The 24,507-nt window shown below is 39.2% G+C and overlaps 1 long non-coding RNA gene across 1 annotated transcript in view; it reads right to left on the bottom strand.

The window, feature by feature from the left end:
• Positions 1–11,260, bottom strand: part of LOC309664511 — a 208,323-nt gene extending 197,063 nt beyond the window's left edge. The window contains exon 1 of the long non-coding RNA XR_014265861.1: positions 1,806–11,260. This is a non-coding gene — a long non-coding RNA (uncharacterized lncRNA). The remainder of the gene's footprint in view (positions 1–1,805) is intronic.
• Positions 11,261–24,507: the final 13,247 nt, after the last annotated feature.

Here is a 24,507-nt window from a genome sequence, read left to right on the forward strand (position 1 = left end):
CACGCACCGCGATGAGGAGTGGCCCCCACTTGCCGCAACTAGAGAAAGCCCTCGCACAGAAACGAAGACCCAACACAGACATAAATTAAAAAAAAAAAAAAAAAAAAAAAAAACTAAAATGAAATACCATTACAAACCTAAAATAATGGCTCAAATAAAAAACCTGATATTGTTAAATGCTGGTGAAGATACAGAGTAACCAGGACCCTGACACATTGCTGATGGGAATGCAAACTAGGACAGCCACTTTGGAAAACAATTTGACATTTTCTTACGACATTAGACATATAATTATTATGAGACCCAGGAAATCCACTCACTCCTTCACATTAACCCAAGAGACTGAAGACATATGCTCACACAAAGAAATCTGTATATGAATATTTATGGCTGGAAATAACCCAAATATGCATCAACTGGTGAATGGGTAAATAAACTGTGGAATAGCCACACAACAGATGACTACTCATCAATAGAAAGGAACAAACTACTGAAACATGGACTGGAGACAGAGTGAATGGCACTGTCTTTGACTCCTGGATCTGTCACAATAATTGGCCCTGGACAATTCACTGACACTCTCAGGTCTAATTTCTTTAAAGTTTTAAATGAGTCAGAGGTAGATGACCATAGAAACGTTTCAGGAACCATCACTGTGGGACTCTGTGAAGTCAGGATAGTGTCACATGTGTGACAGCAGCATCTGTAAAAGGGCAACTTAGGGAGAGTGGAGACAGCATTTCCTCCCTCTGCCTGGTTATCCTTTACTCCCAGACCTCAACCTCACTAGCTCTCCAACAAAGTGGCCTTTCCTGAGCAGCCTGCCCCTGGGCCACCCCAGCTCACCTTGCTCTTTTCAAGACTGGCCCAAACTCCCAACTGTCACACCATGTGGTGGCTTCTGAATGTGGTGGCATTACCAAGTCTGGCTCATTCCTGGCAGAAGGATCAAGAACTACTTCTTGATCTTGTGCAGACCTGCTCCTGGGCTCTTCTGCCTCCACTCTGTAGCTCTGGAGAGATGTCTAGGTCAGGGGGTGCTCTCTTCCAGGTAAGACTCCTTTACCAGAGTCCCCCTGCTTCCTACTTCACAAGAGCTGCTGTGCTCTAAAATGAATTTCCCAGGAGCTGGAATCTAGTCCTAGGCCACAATTTTAAGGCCAGAAAGCTGACTCTCTTGGAATTCATTATAATCTTAGACTGAAAACACAGCCTGAAGTGCATGAGGGGATAGGAGGCTCTGTCTGACTCAAAGGATCTGAGGAGACAACAGAAATCTCAGAGTACATTTGACATATGGTAGGATTCCATCTACATTCACTTACTACTATATCCCTGGAGATTTGGGGACAAGTTACTCTGTTAGGTGCTGTGAAGGCTGCAATGCTGATTTCTGGCAGATGTGATATTTAGACAAAGCCTGAGATTGGAAGTAAAGCACACCTGCTCTTGAATCCAGACTCCCTCATTGCTAGCTTGTGACCTGAGCCATCAGTCCACTAACCTGAGCTTCGGTTATTTTTAATGCAGATGGTTATACAGACCTCACAGAATGGTTGAGGTTTATACATACGCCAACCAATAAAAAGAATGAAGTGTCTTCTAAATATAACAGCAGTTGTCACGTACTCAGGGCTTAGTACTCTGCACTAGCCTACCTGATTTACAGGTGATGACTTATCTGAGTTTTAAAACAATGCCATGAAGCAGTCATTATTAATGTCCTTACTGACAGATGAGAAACTTGCTTCTTATCCAGGTTCCTTCTGTCGCCCCTGCTTAAAGGTGACAGAGCTGGAATTTACCTGGGTCTTTCTGGCTCCAGACCTCGGGCTCCACCGCAGACCCACCGCCTGCGCTTTCTGGCACGCTCACCATCCGCATTATGAACAAACAAGCACCACGCTCCCTACCAAGGCCGCCGCGGGGGCTTTTCTCCGGTCCGGCTGCAGGTGGGGCCAGGCAAACGATCCCCGTACACTCCGGCCTGCATCGAGCACTTGCTTCTGACAAGGGCTCAGCCGCATCTGAGTCTAACACGGGGTTGAACCTGGGGGCCCCCGGGACTTTCTGCTCCCGCTCTCTGGGTCACAAGCCCACTCCTCTCCAGAAGTTCCCGTGCGGCGCGGAGTCTCCATCCCCCTAAATCCACTCTACAGGAGGACAATCAAGGACTCAGCACCAACTATCGACCAGGGATGAAAGTTCGGAAACAGGAACGCGCAGCTGGCCCTGCACAGGCGCAAATGTAGCCTAGACACTACCCAGAGGGCTGCACGGTGACCCAACCAGATTCAAGACTACATTTCCCATAAGTCTCTGTGCCTTGTCATTTCTTTGCAGCGTTTCTTCTGTATTAGACTGTTGCAAGGTGTGCTATATGTTCCCTTCTGCCCAGGTTCTCTCAGAGACCCCAGGCGTTATGGGTTAATTTGAACTTTACTGCCAAATACTACATCGCATGGTCTTCCATCACACTCCGAAGGGGAAAACAACAGTTGCCAAAGACGCTGGGAACAATTTGGGAAATTTGAATGTGGAATGGCAATTAGGAATTGAGCATAATAATGTCAGCGAATGTTAGTTACTCAGTTGTTACATGGAATTATATTGATTGACTGGAAATGTATTGATTTTGTAAAGGCATGCATAATAACACGGTTAGCACTGAAGTCATCTTGTTAGTTCATTTTATAAAATTTGAGCAAAAACTAATTAAAGCAAATACAGCAAAAGGTTAGGTTTCTTAAGTTGATGGAGGGCATAGCTATTTATGGATACTCATTTTACCATTTTCTACTTTTCTGTTGTCTAGGAAAAATTAATAGCTGATGTAAAGGAAAAAGAATTTTATTCAAGCCAACCTGTGGATTACAGACCTGGAAACAGTCTTTCAGAAAACTGAGGACTATTCCACCTGTTAGAAGTCAAAGTCATAGTCATATACATTTTTGAGACAAAGGATGGTACATCAAAATGACACACTGATATTTTACAGAAAGTTCACTAAAGATACATAGTCCAGACCTGCACGTACAAGGGGAGAAGTAGGTCACTATGACCCCTTACAGGATTAGGAAAGGAAAAATTAATCTTCTAAGAAGTTATGTTACTGGTATCAGAAGGAGAAAAAGAAAACATTGATCTTTATGGTGGAGCAGGCATTCCCGCCTTTGAGGAGGTCTGGTTAATGTATAATGCAGATGCATACAGCACTTTAGGGCTGGCCAAATAGGGGCAAGGAATATGTATGCTTAAAATTTCTTGTCCTGCCTTAAGACATAGCTTTTATTTCATCACTGTTTTCAAATTTTTTGTAATACAAAGAAAAGGATAGGCATTCTCTTTCCCTCAATGCCCTGTTAAAACTCTAAGTTGCCAAAAGTAGTCAAGATACAAATATCTTTGGGGAATAAGGCAAATAAGACACTTGAACATTAAGCACAACAGTACCATAAAAGAAAGTATCTGTGACCAACAGAATTTATCTCAGGAAAGGGAAAAGAGCAAATTTCAAAAATGCATAATGTACGAAAATACACACAATGCAAAATAAGAAAATGATTATCAAGAAAAGCACTCATTTCTCAGAGGTGACCCTACTGTAGCCTTAGTGAGCATCCTGTTGTTTTTTTTTTTAACCAAATTAGGCACATATGAGCATAATATTATAGGAACATCTTTTAACTAAATTACATATATTGAGCACGTATCTGGTCAATATTATTTCACATCAATCATTTTTTCTATGACAATGATTGTTAAAGTTTGGTCTTATTCATACGGTGAAAAAAGGAATACAGCCATCAAGAAGTTAGCGCAATTTAAGTGACACAGGCATAGAGGTTCAGCAGCTTTCCTAGGAAGCTTTCGTCCCCGCCCACGCCTGGGAACCCCCTTCCCCGGGCAGCTCAGCCTCCTCAGAGTGCGTGCTGTGGGTGTGGACTGGGCTCGGGGCCAGCGGAGGGGGCGACGGGCACAGTTCAGCGGGCGCTAAAGAGCTCTCCTCGCTGCTCCCCAGGCCCCGCCGCCACCGACGCGGCTCCCTTGGCACGTCCTCCGGCCTAGCTCCACCTCACTTGGTGAATCCTCCGCAGTCCTGCGTCTGGACGCGTCCTCCTGCCTTGCTTGGCTGGATCTGGAGGCGTCTTCCGGCGCAGCTCTGCCAGAGCGGCTCTGGCGGCGCGGGTTTGGGCGCGTCCTCAGCCGCCCAGGACGGGTCTGCTGGCGTGCTCCGATGCCTGAGTCTTGGGGGACAGACGCAGCCGGGATCTAGGCACGTCTCCCGTGAGGTTAGCTCCTGCCACCGCACCCACACCCTCCAGGCCCCGGGCCAGCGTGAAAGGAGTCTGGGTTTACCTCAGCTGGGAAAGGAGTCTTCTACGTTGGTCAGTTCCCGATGGTCATGAATATGACCTCAGGTGGCCTCGGCCTGCAGAGGCTTTTAAGCAGGATTTCAGTTTCAGCCAGAGATTGAAGTCGGGCAGTGGCAGTGAGAGCACTGAATCCTAGTTACCTGACCACCAGGGACCAGTGGCCAGTGACAAGGCCCTGGCCTGTCAGCTGTGCAGAAATGAATTTCCACATAGAGGCAGAAAGTAGTGAAACAAGGAAAGTGTTTATTAGGAGGAAAAACAGTACATATATGTGGAGAGACACACGGGCGGCCTCAGATAGAGTCACGCCCTCCCGGTAGTTTGAATCACTTTTATGGGGCATTTCTTCCGGGTTTCCTTTGGCCAATCATCTTGCTTTGCCTGGTTCTGAGTCCGTATATGGTATATCTCAGGGTCCTCCCATGCGGCATCTCTTAGCCAAGGTGGGTTCTAGCGAAAAGGCCTATGGGTAGGTTGGCATCACTTACTGTGGGGTGGCGCCTCCTCCCTTTTTGACCTCCAAGGAGCCTTTCTGCGCTGTGTGTAGTCAGGGAGGTCTCCTTGACTTTGAGAATGAGGAATATGTGGTCTTTTATCTCTTATCTGCACAGATCCCAGCCTCCATCCATCATCCCAGCCTCCTCCATAATCCTCCATTGTGGAGTTTCTGTCCACAGGGGATAAACTGTTCAGCTTGGGGCCCATCTGTCTCCTGCTTCAGGTGTGTCCCCTTAATTAGACTGAATTTTCCATCTTTGCAAAAATGAACCCTACTCTGTCATGTGGACTCTTTGGGAAGGACAAAAAAAACGTATTATCCATAAAAAATGCAATTGGTTTATTAATAATCAAATACCCTTTTTTGTTAAGTGCAGCTTTCTAGATAAATATCCTTGAACTCATACTGTGAAAGCTAAGTGTGACAGTATAGTAGATGGTCAACCCAACTACATTTATTAGTGTGGCAATAAGCTTTGCAACGTGATATTTTATCACCCTTACATTGTGTGCTGAGCAAGGCTATTAAATAAGCCTTGTTATTTTTTAAACACTTGAGTTGTTCCTGTTTATTTTTTAATGTAAGTATATTTAAATGTTTATTTTTAAATTATAAATACATGCTGGATAATGGAATTTACCTCTACCCTCCATCCCATCTTCCATATAAAACCAGTATTAACTGATGCTGAATTCTAGACTTTATGTTACAGCTAACTGCATTTTTCAAAAAGCGTGGTTACTACTTATTTACAACTTGTTTTTGTACAAGTTGTCTCCTGATCCAGTTGTTTGGTCAGGCTAAATCATTCTTTTCCTTAGCTGCATTGTAGGGGTATATCATGTTTATTTAATCAATCTTTTTGTTATTGATGTTCAGTTTGTTTCCAATTTTCACTTTTATAAATAATATATAGCAAACATCATTGCCCATACATCTTTTGCATATATGTGTGATTATTTCTTTGGCACAAAAGCCAAAATGATAGACTTGCTCAGTTAAAATGTGTGCAAGTGGGAATTCCCTGGCGGGCCAGTGGTTAAGACTCTGTGCTTTCACTGCCAAGGGCCGGTTTCCATCCCTGGTCCAGGAACCAAGATCCTGAAAGCCACGTGGCAAAAAAAAAAAAAAAAAAAAGAAAAGAAAAGAAAAGAAAAAAAAAGTGTACATGTTAAACATTTTATAGATGCTAACAAATAGTCCTGAGAAAGGCTGTATCAGTTTATGTTGTTTCCTCACATCAATTCCAACACCAGATAGCATGCATTTTTGATAAGTAATTATTAGTGATGCTTAAGGAATTGCTATTCATGTTCTAATGGAGAGAAAGTGGACCATACATATATTCGTTCAACAAACATTTATTGAAAGCCTGCTGTGTGACACATCATTCTAGGTGTTGGGATTTTAACAAACAATATAAGAGATAAAAGTCCCTACTCTTGTGGAGTTTATGATCAGGGTTGCTGTGGTCAATTGTTAAGAAACAATGGGACACTGAAGGAGATCTAATAAAATAAGGGCCCAGTTGGTGAGACACACCCTGTGACTAGTGACTGTAGGGAGACATTATCACCAAAAGTATAGGGAGTATAACTACAACTTGGCAGGAAAGACTGCCCCAAGAGGAGAGGTCTTAAGAAGAGGAACATTAGAATGGCTTAGTATAGAAGGCCAAAGGAATAAATACCCAAACTTCACTTGTTTTTCACCCTCTCATGTCCTGTCCGGTAGTGACTATTTACATTCTACCACTCTGTTTGGTTCCTAGAAGTGCATCCACATAGTCTCCTCCAGGTCTCCTTGTTAATTTTTCAGTTATATTCTTTACCAGCCCCGGATTACCAGTGAGCTTATTGAGCCATTCATATTGAATTATTATGATTCTAAACGTATCTCCTTCCACACAAAGTGGACAATCAGATATACCTCCCCAAACTCTGCCCAATAGGGAGGATTTCTCTTCACTACAGCCTTTCAGGGCCACCATCCCTTGCAGACACATCTGTCACCCAAGGAGAGTACTCTTTCCTCCTCTGTTAAATGTTTATAGTGGACTCCCCATGGGACTCTAAGGAGCATTGAAGGCCATGTGGTGAGTCAATAGGAGTAAGTGTTGCAGGAAAGGGGACCCCTTCCAGGGCCCAAGAGTGGGCTCTTGTCTAACACTCAGAAATGAATTGTCCGAGGAGACATGTGTACTGACAAAGCAGAAGACTTTATTGGGAAGGGGTGCCCGGGCAGAGAGCAGCAGGGTAAGGGAACCCAGAAGAACTTCTCTGCCACATGGCTCACAGTCTCAGGTTTTATGGTAATGTGATTAGTTTCTGGGTTGTCTCTGGCCAATCATCTTTCTTGGCCCATATTCGGTCTGACTCATGGTCCTTCCTGGTGGCCCATGCATCTCAGCCAAGATGGATTCCAGTGAGAAGGATTCTGGGAGGTTGGTAGGACATGGACTGGCGTCTAGCCCCTCTTTTAGGCCCCTCCTGAATTCTCCTAGTTAGTTTTTGTGACAGCACTGTGTTCCTTATCGGGATCTCTTATTGCGAGATATCTCATGCAAGTGGTTATCATTATACCTGGCCAAATATGCAGGCGGTTTTGGTCAACAGTTCCCTAATGTAAGTACCATGTGACTGTGAACCACTTGATTATACAGTTTGCTTATACCTTCTGGTCCTGTTTTGGTCTGGTCTTATATTTACCATCCCATTTAACAAAGGAATAGCTTTACACATATCCAATATTTTGATTCAGTGAAGTAGATTATACAAGTTGATGATAGATATTTTGGGTCACATAGTCACTTGGTATCCCATGTTCAGTCTCCATCAGGACCCAATGGCAAATCAGAAGCTGCTTTTCAAATGGAGGATGATTATCATGAGGTAAAGCCATAACTTACTCCAAAACCCCAGGAACCTGAGCTGTATTGAGGCTTCTAATCTATGAACATGGCATGTGTCTCCATTTGTCTTTGACTTTTTAGTCAGCATTTTGTATTTTTTGCATACAGATCCTGCACGTTTTGTCAAATTCTTTTTAATTTTTTGGAACAATTGTAAATAATAATATGTTTTTTATTTCAGTTTCCAATGTTCATTGCTAATGTATAGAAATATAACTGATATTTGTGTGTTGATCTTGTATTCCATGATCTTGCTATACTCTATAGTTTTAGGAATGTTTTGGTAAATTCCTTGGATTTTCTATGTAGACAATCATGCAATCAGCAAATAAGGGTAGATTTATTTTTTCCTTTCTAATTTGTATGACTTGCCTTGCTTTTTCTTTTCTCAAATTATTGAAATAGCCAGGGCTTCCAGTACTATGTAAGTTGTTTTGGGGAAAGTGAGCACCCTTGCCATGGTAGTAATTTTAAGGGAAAAGCATTAGGACTTTAATCATTAAGTGTAATGTTAGCTTCAGTAATTTTGTAGTTCTTTATCACATTGAGGAAGTTCCCTTTTATTTCTAGTTTGCTGAGAGTTGTTGTTGAGTAAATGTTGGCTTTGGTCCAATGCTTTTTCTGTACCAACTGATTGGATCATGTGGTTTTTCTTCTTTACCCTGTCAAAATTGCAGATTACACTGGTAAATTTTCATATATTGAACCAGCCTTGCATTTGTCGACTAAACCATACCTGGTTGTAGTGTATCTTTCTTTTTATATACTTATGGATATGATTTACTTATATTTTGTTGAGAACTTGTGTGTCTATGTTCATAAGGGAAATTGATATAGTTTTCTTTTTTCGTACTGTCTTTGACTTTGATATTGGCCTTATAAAATGAGGTGGGAAGTGTTCCCTCCACTTTTGTTTTCTGGAAGAGTTTGTGTAGAATTGGTGTTATATCACCCCCAGCTTCATTGAGGTATAATTGACAAATAAAAATCATTTATATTTAAGGTGTATAACTTGGTACTTTGTTATACATATATATTGTGATCACCACAAAGAAGCTAATTTACATATCCACTACCTCACATAGTTACCATTTTCTTTTTCTTTTTTTTATTGTGATAACACTTACAATTTAATCTCATAGCAAATTTCAAATATTGTTAATTATAGTCACATTGCCCACCATACATTAGATTTCCAGAACTTATCTTGCATAACTGAAACTTTGTACCCTGTCACCAGCATCTCCCCATTTCCTCCTCCTCCCAGCCCTGGGTTATCACAATTCTACTGTCTGCTTCTATGAGTTTGACTAGATTCCACACATTATTTCATCTTTAAATGTTTGGTAGACTCACCAGTGAAGACAACTGATCTGGAAATTTCCTTTTTTGCAGCTGTGTGTGTGTGTGTGTGTGTGTGTTTCTGCACGTTCAATCTATTTAATATAAGATTACTTAAATGATCGATTTCATCTTGGGTGAGTTTTGTGTTTGTAGTTTTCAAGGAATTGGACCATTTTGTCTAATTTGTTGAATTTCTATGTATAGACTTGTTCATATTATTCTCTTATTATCCTTTTTAATATCTGTGGGTTCTGTAGGAATTCTCTTTCATCCCTGATGTTGGTAATTTGTATCTTCCTTTTGTCAGTCTTGCTAGAAGTTTATCAATTTCACTTATATTTTCAAAAAACCCAAAGTTTTGGCTTTGATTTTCTCTTTTGTTTTCATGTTTTCAATTGTACTAATCCTTGTTCTTATCTTTATCATTCCCTTTCTTCTAGCTTTCTGTATATTTTCCCTTCTTTTTCTATTTTCTTGTGGTAGAAACTTAGATTGTTGATTTGAGATTTTTTTCCTAATATAAAACTTTAGTACTCTAAATTTCCTGATAAACACTGCTTTACCTACATCCAATAGATGTTATGCTATATTTTTACTTTCACTTATGTATTTTTTTTCATGAAGCTTCCTTTTGACCACTGGAATGTTGAGAATAGTGTTGTTTAATTTCCAAGGTCAGGAGATTTTCCGATTACTTTTCTGTTATTGCTTTCAAGTTTGATTCCCCCATGGTCAGAGAATATATTTTGTATGACTTTAATTCTTTTAATATTTTACATATTTGTTTTATTTCCCAGGACATAGCCTATCTTTGTGGTCCAGGTGCACTTGAAATGATGTATTCTGCTGTTATTCAATAAATTTCAATTAGATCCTGTTTTTTGGGGTTTTTTTGCCATGCTACATGGCTTGTGGGATCTTAGTTCCCTGACCAGGGATCGAACCTGGGCCCATGGTAGTGAGAGCACTGAGTGCTAACCACCGGACCACCAGGGAATTCCCTAGATCCTGTTGATTGATGGTGTTCTTCAATTCTTTTATATCTTTGCTGACTTTCTGTTCGTTGCTTCTATCAATCACTGAGGTGTTAAAATCCCCACCTATAATTATAGTCTATTGTCTATTTCTCCTTTCAGTTCTGTCAGATTTTGCTTCCTGTACTGTATTTTGAATCACTGTTGTTCAATGCATATATAATTAGAATTGTTATCTCTTCTTCATGAAGTGACTATTTTATTTTATAATTATGTAATGTTCTTTTTGTCCCTGGTAATTTTTTTTTTGTTCTGAAATCTACTTTGTCTGATATTAATATGGTTATTCCAGTTTTTTTGGCTTAGTGTTTGCATGTTATATCTTTTTGGTACTTTTACTTTTAGCATACCTATAACATTACATTTCAAGTGAGTTTTCTATATGTAGCATATAGTTTGGTCTTTTTTTGTTTTGTCTTTGTTTTTTGTAATCCATTCTTCCAATCTCTGTAACATATCACTTTCTACTGGTATCAATGTCTTACTACTTCAAAGATTATGTAGAAGAATTATGAGCTTTCTGGTCCCTTAAACTACCCTCTTTGTAATACAGTTGTCTTAAATATTACTTCTACTTACATTGAGAATCACATTAGACAATGTTATCATTTTTGCTTTGACCCACTAAAAACTGAAAAACTCAGAAGACAGAAAGAATAGTATATTGTATTAACTATATATTTACTCTTCCTATTGGTTTTCTCCATTTTGGATGTTCTAAGATTTCTTTTGCTATTATTTCCTTTCTGTCTGAAAAACTTCCTTTAGCCATTCTTTTTTTTTTTTTAACATCTTTATTGGAGTACAATTGCTTTACAATGGTGTGTTAGTTTCTGCTTTATAACAAAGTGAATCAGTTATACATATACATATGTTCCCATATCTCTTCCCTCTTGCATCTCCCTCCCTAAGGCCCTCCCTATCCCACCCCTCTAGGTGGTCACAAAGCACAGAGCTGATCTCCCTGTGCTATGAGGTTGCTTCCCACTGGCTATCTATTTTACGTTTGGTAGTGTATATATCTCCATGCCACTCTCTCACTTTGTCACATCTTACCCTTCCCCCTCCCCATATCCTCAAGTGCATTCTCTAGTAGGTCTGTACCTTTATTCCCGTCTTGCCACTAGGTACTTCATTATCTTTTTTTTTTCCTTAGATTCCATATATATGGGTTAGGATACTGTATTTGTTTTTCTCTTTCTGACTTATTTCACTCTGTATGATGGACTCTAACTCCATCCACCTCACTACAAATACCTCCATTTCATTTCTTTTTATGGCTGAGTAATATTCCATTGTATATATGTGCCACATCTTCTTTATCCATCCATCCGATGATGGACACGTAGGTTGCTTCCATGTCCTGGCTATTGTAAATAGAGCTGCAATGAATATTTTGGTACATGACTCTTTTTGAATTATGGTTTTCTCAGGGTATATGCCCAGTAGTGGGATTGCTGGGTCGTATGGTAGTTCTATTTTTAGTTTTTTAAGGAACCTCCATACTATTCTCCATACTGGCTGTATCAATTTACATTCCCACCAACAGTGCAAGAGTGTTCCCTTTCCTCCACACCCTCTCCAGCATTTATTGTTTCTAGATATTTTGATGATGGCCATTCTGACCGGTGTGAGATGATATCTCATTGTAGTTTTGATTTGCATTTCTCTAATGATTAATGATGTTGAGCATTCTGTCACGTGTTTGTTGGCAATCTGTATATCTTCTTTGGAGAAATGTCTATTTAGGTCTTCTGCCCATTTTTGTATCGGGTTGTTTGTTTTTTTGTTATTGAGCTGCATGAGCTGCTTATAAATCTTGGAGATTAATCCTTTGTCAGTTGCTTCATTTACAAATATTTTCTCCCATTCTGAGGGTTGTCTTTGGACTTGTTTATGGTTTCCTTTGCTGTGCAAAAGCTTTTAAGTTACATTAGGTCCCATTTGTTCATTTGTGTTTTTATTTCCATTTCTCTAGGAGCTGGGTCAAAAAGGATCTTGCTGTGATTTATGTCATAGAGTGTTCTGCTTATGTTTTCCTCTAAGAGTTTGATAATGTCTGGCCTTACATTTAGGTCTTTAATCCATTTTGAGTTTATTTTTGTGTATGGTGTTAGGGAGTGTTCTAATTTCATACTTTTACATGTACCTGTCCAGTTTTCCCAGCACCACTTATTGAAGAGGCTGTCTTTTCTCCACTGTATATGCTTGCCTCCTTTATCAAAGATAAGGTGACCATATGTGTGTGGGTTTATCTCTGGGCTTTCTATCCTGTTCCATTGAGCTATGTTTCTGTTTTTGTGCCAGTACCATACTGCCTTGATTACTGTAGCTTTGTAGTATAGTCTGAAGTCAGGGAGCCTGATTCCTCAAGCTCCGTTTTTCTTTCTCAAGATTGCTTTGGCTATTCGGGGTCTTTTATCTTGCCATACAAATTGTGAAATTTTTTGTTCTTGTTCTGTGAAAAATGCCAGTGGTAGTGTGATAGGGATTGCATTGAATCTGTAGATTGCTTTGGGTAGTAGAGTCATTTTCACAATATTGATTCTTCCAATCCAAGAACATGGTATATCTCTCCATCTGTTGGTATCATCTTTAATTTCTTTCATCAGTGTCTTATAATTTTCTGCATACAGGTCTTTTGTCTCCTTAGGTAGGTTTATTCCTAGATATTTTATTCTTTTTGTTGCAATGGCAAATGGGAGTGTTTTCTTAATTTCATTTTCAGATTTTTCATCATTAGTGTATGGGAATGCACGAGATTTCTGTGCATTAATTTTGTATCCTGCTACTTTAGCAAATTCATTGATTAGCTCTAGTAGTTTTCTGGTAGCATCTTTAGGATTCTGTATGTATAGTATCATGTCATCTGCAAACAGTGACAGCTTTACTTCTTCTTTTCCAATTTGGATTCCTTTTATTTCTTTTTCTTCTCTGATTGCTATGGCTAAAACTTGCAAAACTATGTTAAATAATAGTGGTGAGAGTGGGCAACCTTGTCTTGTTCCTGATCTTAGTGGAAATGGTTTCAGTTTTTCACCATTGAGGACGATGTTGGCTGTGGGTTTGTCATATATGGCCTTTATTATGTCGAGGAAAGTTCCCTCTATGCCTACTTTCTGCAGGGCTTTTATCATAAATGGGTGTTGAATATGGTCGAAAGCTTTCTCTGCATCTATTGAGATGATCATATGGTTTTTCTCCTTCAGTTTGTTAATATGGTGTTTCACATTGATTGATTTCCGTATATTGAAGAATCCTTGCATTCCTCGGATAAACCCCACTTGATCATGGTGTACGATCCTCTTAATGTGCTGTTGGATTCTGTTTGCTAGTATTTTGTTCAGGATTTTTGCATCTATGTTCATCAGTGATATTGGCCTGTAGTTTTCTTTTTTTGTGACATCTTTGTCTGGTTTTGGTATCAGGGTGATGGTGGCCTCATAGAATGAGTTGGGGAGTGTTCCTCCCTCTGCTATCTTGTGGAAGAGTTTGAGAAGGATAAGTGTTAGCTCTTTTCTAAATGTTTGATAGAATTCGCCTGTGAAGCCATCTGGTCCTGGGCTTTTGTTTGTTGGAAGATTTTTAATCACAGTTTCACTTTCATTACTTGTGATTTGTCTGTTCATATTTTCTATTTCTTCCTGGTTCAGTCTCAGCAGGTTGTGCATTTCTACGAATTTGTCCATTTCTTCCAGGTTGTCCATTTTATTGAAATAGAGTTGCTTGTAGTAATCTCTCATGATCGTTTGTATTTCTGCAGTGTCAGTTGTTATTTCTCCTTTTTCATTTCTAATTCTATTGATTTGAGTCTTCTCCCTTTTTTTCTTGATGAGTCTGGCTAATAGTTGATCAATTTTGTTTATCTTCTCAAAGAACCAGCTTTTAGTTTTACTGATCTTTGCTATTGTTTCCTTCATTTCTTTTTCATTTATTTCTGATCTGATCTTTATGATTTCTTTCCTTCTGCTAAATTTGGGGTTTTTTTGTTCTTCTTTCTCTAATTGCTTTAGGTGTAAGTTTAGGTTGTTTATTTGAGATGTTTCCGGTTTCTTGAGGTAGGCTTGTATTGCTATAAAGTTCCCTCTCAGTACTGCATTTGCTGCATTCCGTAGATTTGGGTCATCGTTTCTCCATTGTCATTTGTTTCTAAGTACTTTTTGATTTCCCTTTTGATTTCTTCAGTGATCACTTCGTTATTACATAGTGTATTGTTTAGCCTCCATGTATTTGTATTTTTTATAGCTCTTTTCCTGTAATTGATACTTAGTCTAATAGCATTGTGGTCGGAAAAGATACTTGATATGATTTCAATTTTCTTAAATTTACCAAGGCTTGATTTGTGACCCAAGATATGATCTATCCTGGTGAATGTTCCATGAGCACTTGAGAAAAATGTGTATTCTGTTGTTTTGGGGTGGAATGTCCTATAAATTCCATCTTGTTTAATGTATCATTTAAAGCTTGTGTTTCCTTATTTATTTTCATTTTGGATGATCTGTCCATTGGTGAAAGTGGGCTGTCAAAGTCCCCTACTATGATTGTGTTACTGTGGATTTCCCCTTTTATGGCTGTTACCAGTTGCCTTGTGTATTGAGGTGCTCCTATGTTGGGGGGATAAATATTTCCAGTTGTTATATCTTCTTCTTGGATCGATCCCTTAATCATTATATAGTGTCCTTCTTTGTCTCTTGTAATAGTCTTTATTTTTAAGTCTATTTTGTCTGATATGAGAATTGCTACTCCACCTTTCTTTTGATGTCCATTTGCATGGAATATCTTTTTCCATCCCCTCACTTTCCGTCTGTATGTGTCCCTACGTCTGAAGTGGATCTCTTGTAGACAGCATATATATGAGTCTTGTTTTTGTATCCATTCAGCCAGTCTGTGTCTTTTGGTGGGAGCATTTAATCCATTTACATTCAAGGTAATTATCGATATGTATGTTCCTATTCCCATTTTCTTAATGTTTTGGGTTTGTTATAGTAGGTGTTTACCTTCTCTTGTGTTTCTTGCCTAGAGAAGTTCCTTTAGCATTTGTTGTAAAGCTGGTTTGGTGGTGCTGAACTCTCTCAGCTTTTGCTTGTCTGTAAAGGTTTTAATTTCTCCATCAAATCTGAATGAGATCCTTGCTGGGTAGAGTAATCTTGGTTGTAGGTTTTTCTCCTTCATCACTTTAAATATGTCCTGCCACTCCCTTCTGGCTTGCAGAGTTTCTGCTGAAAGATCAGCTGTTAACCTTATGGGGATTCCCTTGTGTGTTATTTGTTGTTTTTCCCTTGCTGCTTTTAATATGTTTTCTTTATATTTAATTTTTGATAGTTTGATTAATCTGTGCCTTGGCATGTTTCTCCTTGGATTTATCCTTTATGGGACTCTCTGTGCTTCCAGGACCTGATTAACTATTTCCTTTCCTATGTTAGGAAAGTTTTGAACTATAACCTCTTCAAATATTTTCTCAGTCCCTTTCTTCGTCTCTTCTTCTTCTGGGACCCCTATAATTTGAATGTTGGTGCGTTTAATGTTGTCCCAGAGGTCTCTGAGACTGTCCTCAGTTCTTTTCATTCTTTTTTCTTTATTCTGCTCTGCAGTAGTTATTTCCACTATTTTATCTTCCAGGTCACTTATCCGTTCTTCTGCCTCAGTTATTCTGCTATTGATCCCTTCTAGAGTATTTTTAATTTCATTTATTTTGTTGTTCATCATTGCTTGGTTCCTCGTTAGTTCTTCTATCCTTGTTAAATGTTTCTTGCATTTTGTCTATTCTATTTCCAAGATCTTGGATCATCCTTACTATCATTATTCTGAATTCTTTTTCAGGTAGACTGCCTATTTCCTCTTCATTTGTTAGGTCTGGTGTGTTTTTACCTTGCTCCTTCATCTGCTGTGTGTTTTTTTGTCTTCTCATTTTGCTTATCTGACTGTGTTTGGGGTCTCCTTTTCACAGGCTGCAGGTTCATAGTTCCCGTTGTTTTTGGTATCTGTCCCCAGTGGCTAAGGTTGGTTCAGTGGGTTGTGTAGGTCTCCTGGTGGAGGGGACTAGTGCCTGTGTTCTGGTGGATGAGGCTGCATCTTGTCTTTCTGGTGGGCACATCCACGTCTGGTGGTGTGTTTTGGGGTGTCTCTGGCCTTATTATGATTTTAGGCAGCCTCTCTGCTAATGGATGGGGCTGTGTTCCTGTCTTGCTAGTTGTTTGGCATAGGGTGTCCAGCACTGTAGCTTGCTGGCCATTGAGTGAAGCTGGGTCTTGGTGTTGAGATGGAGATGTCTGGGAGAGTTTCGCCGTTTGGTATTACGTGGAGCTGGGAGGTCTCTTGTGGACGTGTGTCCTGAAGTTGGCTCTCCCACCTCAGAGGCACAGCCCTGATGCCTGGCTGGAGAACCAAGAGCTTTTCATCCACAAGGCTCAGAATAAAAGGGAGAAAAAATAGAAAGAAAGAAAGAAAGAGGATAAAATTAAATAAAGTAAGATAAAGTAAGAGAAAATAAAATAGAGCTATTAAAATAAAAAATAATTATTAAGGAAAAATTTTTTAAAGTAAAAAAACAAAAAACGGACGGAGAGAACCCTAGGACAAATGGTGAAAGCAAAGCTATACAGACAAAATCTCACACAGAAGCATACACATACACACTCACAAAAAGAGGAAAAGGGGAAAAAATAATATCTCTTGCTCCCAAAGTCCACCTCCTCAATTTGGGATGATTCGTTGTCTATTTAGGTATTCCACAGATGCAGGTACATCAAGTTATTTGTGTAGCTTTAATCCACTGCTTCTGAGGCTGCTGGGAGAGATTTCCCTTTCTCTTCTTTGTTCGCACAGCTCCTGGGGTACAGCTTTGGATTTGGCCCCGCCTCTGTGTGTAGGTCGCCTGAGGGCCTCTGTTCTTCACTCACACAGAACGGGGTTAAAGGAGCAGCTGCTTTGGGGGCTCTGGCTCACTCAGGCCGGGGGGAGGGAGGGGGGTACGGATGTGGAGCGAGCCTGCAGCGGCAGAGCCCGGCGTGACATTGCAGCAGCCTGAGGCGCGCTGTGCATTCTTCTGGGGAAGTTGTCCCTGGATCACGGGACCCTGGCAGTTGTGAGCTGCACAGGCTCCCGGGAGGGGCGGTGTGGATAGTGACCTGTGCTCGCACACAGGCTTCTTGGTGGCTACAGCCGCAGCCTTAGCGTCTCATGCCCGTCTCTGGGGTCCGGTCTGATAGCCGCGGCTCGCGCCCGTCTCTGGAGCTCCTTTAAGCAGCGCTCTTAATCCCTTCTTCTCGCACACCAGGAAACAAAGAGGCAAGAGAAAGTCTCTTGCCTCTTCGGCAGGTCCAGACCTTTTTCAGACTCCCTCCTGGCTAGCCGTGGTGCACTAACCCCTTCAGGCTGTGTTCACGCCAACAACCCCAGTCTGCTCCCTGCAATCTGACCGAAGCCCGAGCCTCAACTCCCAGCACCCCCACCACCCCAGTGACTGAGTAGACAAGCCTCTCGGGGTGGTGAGTGCTGGTCGGCACTGATCTTCTGTGCGGGAATCTCTCCGCTTTGCCCTCTGCACCCCTGTGGCTGCGCTCTCCTCCGTGGCTCCGAAGCTTCCCCCCTCCGCCACCCGCAGTCTCTACCAGCAAAGAGGCTTCCTAGTGTCTGGAAACCTTTCATCCTTCACAGCTCCATCCCACTGGTGCAGGTCCCGTCCCTATTCTTTTGTCTCTGTTATTTCTTTTTTCTTTTGCCCTACCCAGGTACGTGGGGAGTTTCTTGCCTTTTGGGAAGTCTGACGTCTTCTGCCAGCATTCAGTGGATGTTCTATAGGAGCAGTTCCACGTGTAGATGTATTTCTGATGTATCTGTGGGGAGGAAGGTGATCTCTGCGTCTTACTCTTCCGCCATCTTCCCTTCTCTACTAGCCATTCTTTTAGAGAAAATCTGCTGATGACAAATTCTCTTACTTTTGATTGTTTTGGAATGTCTTTATTTCATCTTCATCTCAGAGAATATTTTTTCCGGATATAAAACTTTGGGTTGACAGTTCTTTCTTTCAGCACTTTAAAAAGGTTGTGCCATTCATTCTGGCTTCCATCGTTTCTGATGATAAATCCTCTGTCATTCAAATCATTACTCTCCTATACGTTAAGCCTCATTTATCTCTGGCTGCTTTCAAGGATGTTTCTTTGTGCTTATTTTTCAGAAATTTTATTCTGATATGTCTCAATATGGAATTATTTGGATTTTTCTTGTCAGGGCTTTGCTCAGCTTCTTCAGACATTAGTTTTTTTTTGCCTTTTTCTACATACTGGAAGTTCGTGGTTACTATTTCTTCAAGTATTTATTCAGTTCCATACTCTTTCGCTTCTGTTTCTGGGACTTTGATGACATCAATGTCAGACCTTTGGGTTTTGTTCCACAGGTCCCTAAGGTTGTTTTCTGTCCGTCATTTAGATTGGATAATTTCTATTGATATTTCCTTGAATTCACTAATTCTTTCTTCTTTCATCTTCATTCAGGTAATGAGCCCATCCAGTGAATTTTTATTTCAGTTAATGCATTTTTCACTTTGACAGATTTCCACTTCCTTATGTGTTCTTTTTCTTTGCTAAGAATTTCTATTTTCTCATTTGTTTCAAGATAGTTCACAATTGCTTATTGTGGCATTTTAATGACAACTACTTTAAAACCCTTGTCAGATAATTCCAACATCTGTGTCATATCAGTGTTGCTAGTCTATGATTTACATTTCTCATTTAAGTTGAGATTTTTTAACCTGTCAATGTGATGTGCAATTTGGGGTTGAGATTCTGGTTCCTATTTAAATCTTCCATTTTAGCAGGCAAACTTTTTGGTTTAAAATGCACTTCCTGTTCCAATTTTGTGGGCTGTGGTTCAAAAATTAATTTAGTTTTCAAAGACTTTGCAGGGCTATCCAGACTTGTTCCACTGTGTGCTGTCCAGAGACCCATTTGAAACCTGGGCAGAATTCCACACCAGTGTTCAGTTCTCAAACCTTTTCTTGTTTCTTGTTGGTTTTATGCATGGGCTGTTCAGAGTTCTGTCCAGGACTTCATGCACAGATTAAGAAAATTTCTTTCACTAGTTCACTTCTCTCTATAGTGCCCCCCTTCCCATTATCTAGTTGGGAGGGGCATCCCTTTTTCTGAAGGATGGTAAGCACAGACAGAACTTTATTGATATTCTCTGCAGCTGCAGCCTTCCATGTGGAGAGGAAGGGATACCACCTTGCTATTTCAGGTCAGGCATGGAAGACAAGTCTGTTCCCACAGTCTCTGGTCATCTGGAGAGGGTTGGGTTCCACCTAGTTATTGAAGGGAAGAGATAGAAAATCAGTCTTTGCCCACAGTCTCCATGGTTGTAAATGGAAAGTGTTGCTTCATTATTACTTGTCAGGAATGAATGTCAGGACTTCATACACAGGGTCCATGGCTGACAAGGGGGTGCCTCCCTGTTATTGCAGGGTGGGGATGGAAGACAAGACTCTGTCTACAGTCTCTGCAGCTACAGTGCCCAGTGACAATTAAGGGGAGTGTGTGTGTGTGTGTGTGTGTGCTTTTTTCTGTTTTCCTAAATTGGGAAGGAATGGTAAATAGTTTCTGTCCTTTTTCCTGGTCCTTTTGCTAGAGAGAGTGGGCTTTTTCTGGAAGTTTTTCTTTTTGTCTGTGCCCATTGTTTTTTCCAGGTCACAGGTCTCTTCAGTGCCCAGGCTATGATATATGAGGCAAAAAAACAAAAACAAACAAACAAAAAACCTACAGGAAATCACCACTGGCTTTTCTCTAGTCTCAAGATCTTTATACAATCTGTCTACTTCTCTCTACCTTCAGAGTATTTTGTTGGTTGCTTTATAAATTTTGTCTAGGGTTATTTTGGTTTTTTGTTTGTTTGTTTTGTAAATAGTGGGGGGAACATAGGAGCATGTGCTTATATCTAGTCTGGAACCAGAAAAGTATCAGTCATTTAATTTTAGCCTCTCTATTGGTTAGGGGTTTCACTTGCATCTCTTGGCTAGAAAATTATATTGAATGTATTTTCCTGTCATTATTTGTATGCAACTTTTTTTATGAAGGGTCTGTTCAAATTTTTGCCTTTTATTGAGATTTCATCTTATTCTTTAGCTCTAAAATTTTACAATATATTTTGTATACAGACTCTTTGTCAGATATATATTTTGAGAATGTTTTCTCTCAGTCTGTGGTGTGCTCTTTTTAGATTAAGTATTTTATTTTGAGGTAATTGTAGATAAATATTCAGTTGTAAGAAATGTACAGAGATATCCCATGTATCCATTTTCCTCCAATGGTAATACCTTGCAAGGCAAGAGTGAAGTATCATAACCAGGATTTGACATTGATAATCAAGATATAAAACATTTCATCACATGATTAGCTTTCTATTTTCTTAAGAGATTTTCTCAAAGAGCGGAATGTTTCATTACGATGAAGTCTAATTTATAGATTTTTTTTCTTTTTGCCTAATGTTAAAGAAATCTTTGCCTACCTCACAGTCATAAAAACAATTTCACCCTTTAGAAACTTTATATTTTTAACTTCTAAAGTAAGGACTATGATCCACTTTGTGTTAATTTTTATGCATAATATGGAGTATGGGGTAAGGATTAAGCTTTTCCCCTCTACAAATATTCAGTTATTCCATCACTATTTATGGAAAAGACTATCCTTGTTCATAGAAGTACCTTGGCACCTGTATAGAAAATTAATCGACCAGACCATAATGTTTTGGTTTATTTCTGGATTTGCTAGTCTACTGTATTGCTCTGTATGCCCATCCTTATGCCAATATCACACTATTTTGATTACTATAGATTTATAGTAATTCTTCAAGTCAGATAATATAACCCTCCAACTTTATTTTTATTTTATAAAATTGTTTTGGTTATTTAGATCTTTTGCGTCTCCGCAGGAATGTTAAACTTTTCTTGTTAATTTAATAAAAAATGCTTGGATTGCATAAAATGAAATAGTTTGGAAATGTGTGTGTGTGTGTGTGTGTGTACTTATTCTAACAACATATTATCAGAGATGTAAACAAATAATATGGAAAGTCATATTCATATTAAAAGTGTTCAGAATTTAGTCATTTACTTGACATTTATGTAGATTGATGTGACTGAAAAATAGGTTCCCCAAAAAGGACCTAGACATTCACAGAAAGATAGACAAGATGAAAAGGCAGAGGGCTATATACCAGATGAAGGAACAAGAAAAAAACCCAGAAAAACAACTAAATAAAGTGGAGATAGGCAACCTTCCAGAAAAAAAATTCAGAATAATGATAGTGAAGATGATCCAGGACCTCAGAATAAGAATGGAGGCAAAGATTGAGAAGATGCAAGAAATGATTAACAAAGACCTAGAAGAATTAAAGAACAAACAAACAGAGATGACCAATACAATAACTGAAATGAAAACTACACTAGAAGGATTCAATAGCAGAATAACTGAGGCAGAAGAACAGATAAGTGACCTGGAGGAAAGAATGGTGGAATTCACTGCTGCGGAACAGACTACAGAAAAAAGAATGAAAAGAAATGAAGACAGCCTAAGAGACCTCTAGAACAACATTAAATGCAAGAACATTCGCATTATAGGGGTCCCAGAAGGAGAAGAGAGAGAGAAAGGACCAGAGAAAATATTTGAAGAGATTATAGTTGAAAACTTCCCTAACATGGGAAAGGAAATAGCCACCCAAGTCCAGGAAGCACAGAGAGTCCCATACAGGATAAACCCAAGGAGAAACAAGCCAAGACACATATTAATCAAACTATCAAAAATTAAATACAAAGAAAAAATATTAAAAGAGCAAGGAAAAACAACAAATAACACATAAGGGAATCCCCAGAACGTTAACAGATGATCTTTCAGCAGAAATTCTACAAGCCAGAAGGGAGTGGCATGATATACTTAAAGTGATGAAAGGGAAGAACCTACAACCAAGATTACTCTACCCAGCAAGGATCTCATTTAGAATTGATGGAGAAATCAAAAGCTTTACAGACAAGCAAAAGCTAAGAGAATTCAACACCACCAAACCAGCTCTACAACAAATGCTAAAGGAACTTCTCTAAGTGGGAAACACAAGAGAAGAAAAAGACCTACAAAAACCAACCCAAAACAATTAAAAAATGGTCATAGGAGCATACATATCGATAATTACCTTAAACGTGAATGGATTAAATGCTCCAACCAAAAGACACAAGCTTGTTGAATGGATACAAAAACAAGACCCATATATATGCTGTCTACAAGAGACCCATTTCAGACCTAGGGACGCATACAGACTGAAAGTGAGGGGATGGAAAAAGATATTCCATGCAAATGGAAATCAAAAGAAAGCTGGAGTAGCTATACTCATATCAGACAAAATAGACTTTAAAATAAAGACTATTACAAGAGACAAGGAAGGACACAACATAATGATCAAAGGATCAATCCAAGAAGAAGATATAACAATTATAAATATACATGCCCCCAACATAGGAGCACCTCAATATATAAGGCAACTGGTAACAGCTATAAAAGAGGAAATCGACAGTAACATAATAATAGTGGGGGACTTTAACACCTCACTTACACCAATGGACAGATGACCCAAAATGAAAATAAATAAGGAAACAGAAGCTTTAAATGACACAATAGACCAGATAGATTTAATTGATATTTATAGGACATTCCATCCAAAAACAGCAGATTACACATTCTTCTCAAGTGCTCATGGAACATTCTCCAGGATAGACCACATCTTGGGTCACAAATCAAGCCTCAGTAAATTTAAGAAAATTGAAATCATATCAAGCATCTTTTCTGACCACAACGCTATGAGATTAGAAATGATTAAAGGGAAAAAAACATAAAAAACACAAACACATGGAAGCTAAACAATACGTTACTAAATAACCAAGAGATCACTGAAGAAGTCAAAGAGGAAATCAAAAAATACCTAGAGACAAATGACAATGCAAACACGATGACCCAAAACCTGTGGGATGCAACAAAAGCAGTTCTAAGAGGGAAATTTATAGCTATACAAGCCTACTTAAAGAAACAAGAAAAATCTGAAATAAACAGTCTAACCTTACACCTAAAGAAACTAGAGAAAGAAGAAAAAACACAACCCAAAGTTAGCAGAAGGAAAGAAATCATAAAGATCAGAGCAGAAATAAATGAAATAGAAACAAAGAAAACAATAGCAAAGATCAATAAAACTAAAAGCTGGTTCTTTGAGAAGATAAACAAAATTGACAAACCATTAGCCAGACTCATCAAGAAAAAGAGGGAGGGAACTCATATCAATATAATCAGAAATGAAAAAGGAGAAGTTACAACAGACACCACAGAAATACAAAGCATCCTAAGAGACTACTACAAGCAACTTTATGCCAATAAAATGGACAACCTGGAAGAAATGGACTAATTCTTAGAAAGGTATAACCTTCCAAGACTGAACAAGGAAGAAACAAAAAATATGAACAGACCAATCACAAGTAATGAAATTGAAACTGTGATTAAAAATCTTCCAACAAACAAAAGTCCAGGACCAGATGGCTTCGCAGGTGAATTCTATCAAACATTAGAGAAGAGCTAACACCCATCATTCTCAAACTCTTCCAAAAAATTGCAGAGGAAGGAACACTCCCAAACTCATTCTATGAGGCCACCATCACCCTGATACCAAAACCAGACAAAGATACTAGCAAAAAAAGAAAATTACAGACCAATATCACTGATGAATATAGATGCAAAAATCCTCAACAAAATACTAGCAAACAGAATCCAACAACACATTAAAAGGATCATACACCACGATCAAGTGGGATTTATCCCAGGGATGCAAGGATTCTTCAATATATGCAAATCAATCAATGTGATACACCATATTAACAAATTGAAGAATAAAAACCAAATGATCATCTCAATAGATCCAGAAAAAGCTTTTGACAAAATTCAACACCCATTTATGATAAAAACTCTCCAGAAAGTGGGCATAGAGGGAACCTACCTCAACATAATAAACACCATATACGACAAACCCACAGCAAACATCATTCTCAATGGTGAAAAACTGAAAGCATTTCCTCTAAGATCAGGAATGAGGCAAGGATGTCCACTCTCACCACTATTATTCAACATAGTTTTGGAAGTCCTAGCCATGACAATCAGAGAAGAAAAAGAAATAAAAGGAATACAAATTGGAAAAGAAGAAGTAAAACTGTCACTGCAGATGACATGATATTATACATAGAGAATCCTAAAAATGCCACCAGAAAACTACTAGAGCTAATCAATGAATTCGGTAAAGTTGCAGGATACAAAATTAATGCACAGA

This window comes from Balaenoptera physalus, assembly GCF_965194825.1.
Source record: "Balaenoptera physalus genome assembly, chromosome: 7".
Taxonomy (NCBI): Eukaryota; Metazoa; Chordata; class Mammalia; order Artiodactyla; family Balaenopteridae; genus Balaenoptera; species Balaenoptera physalus.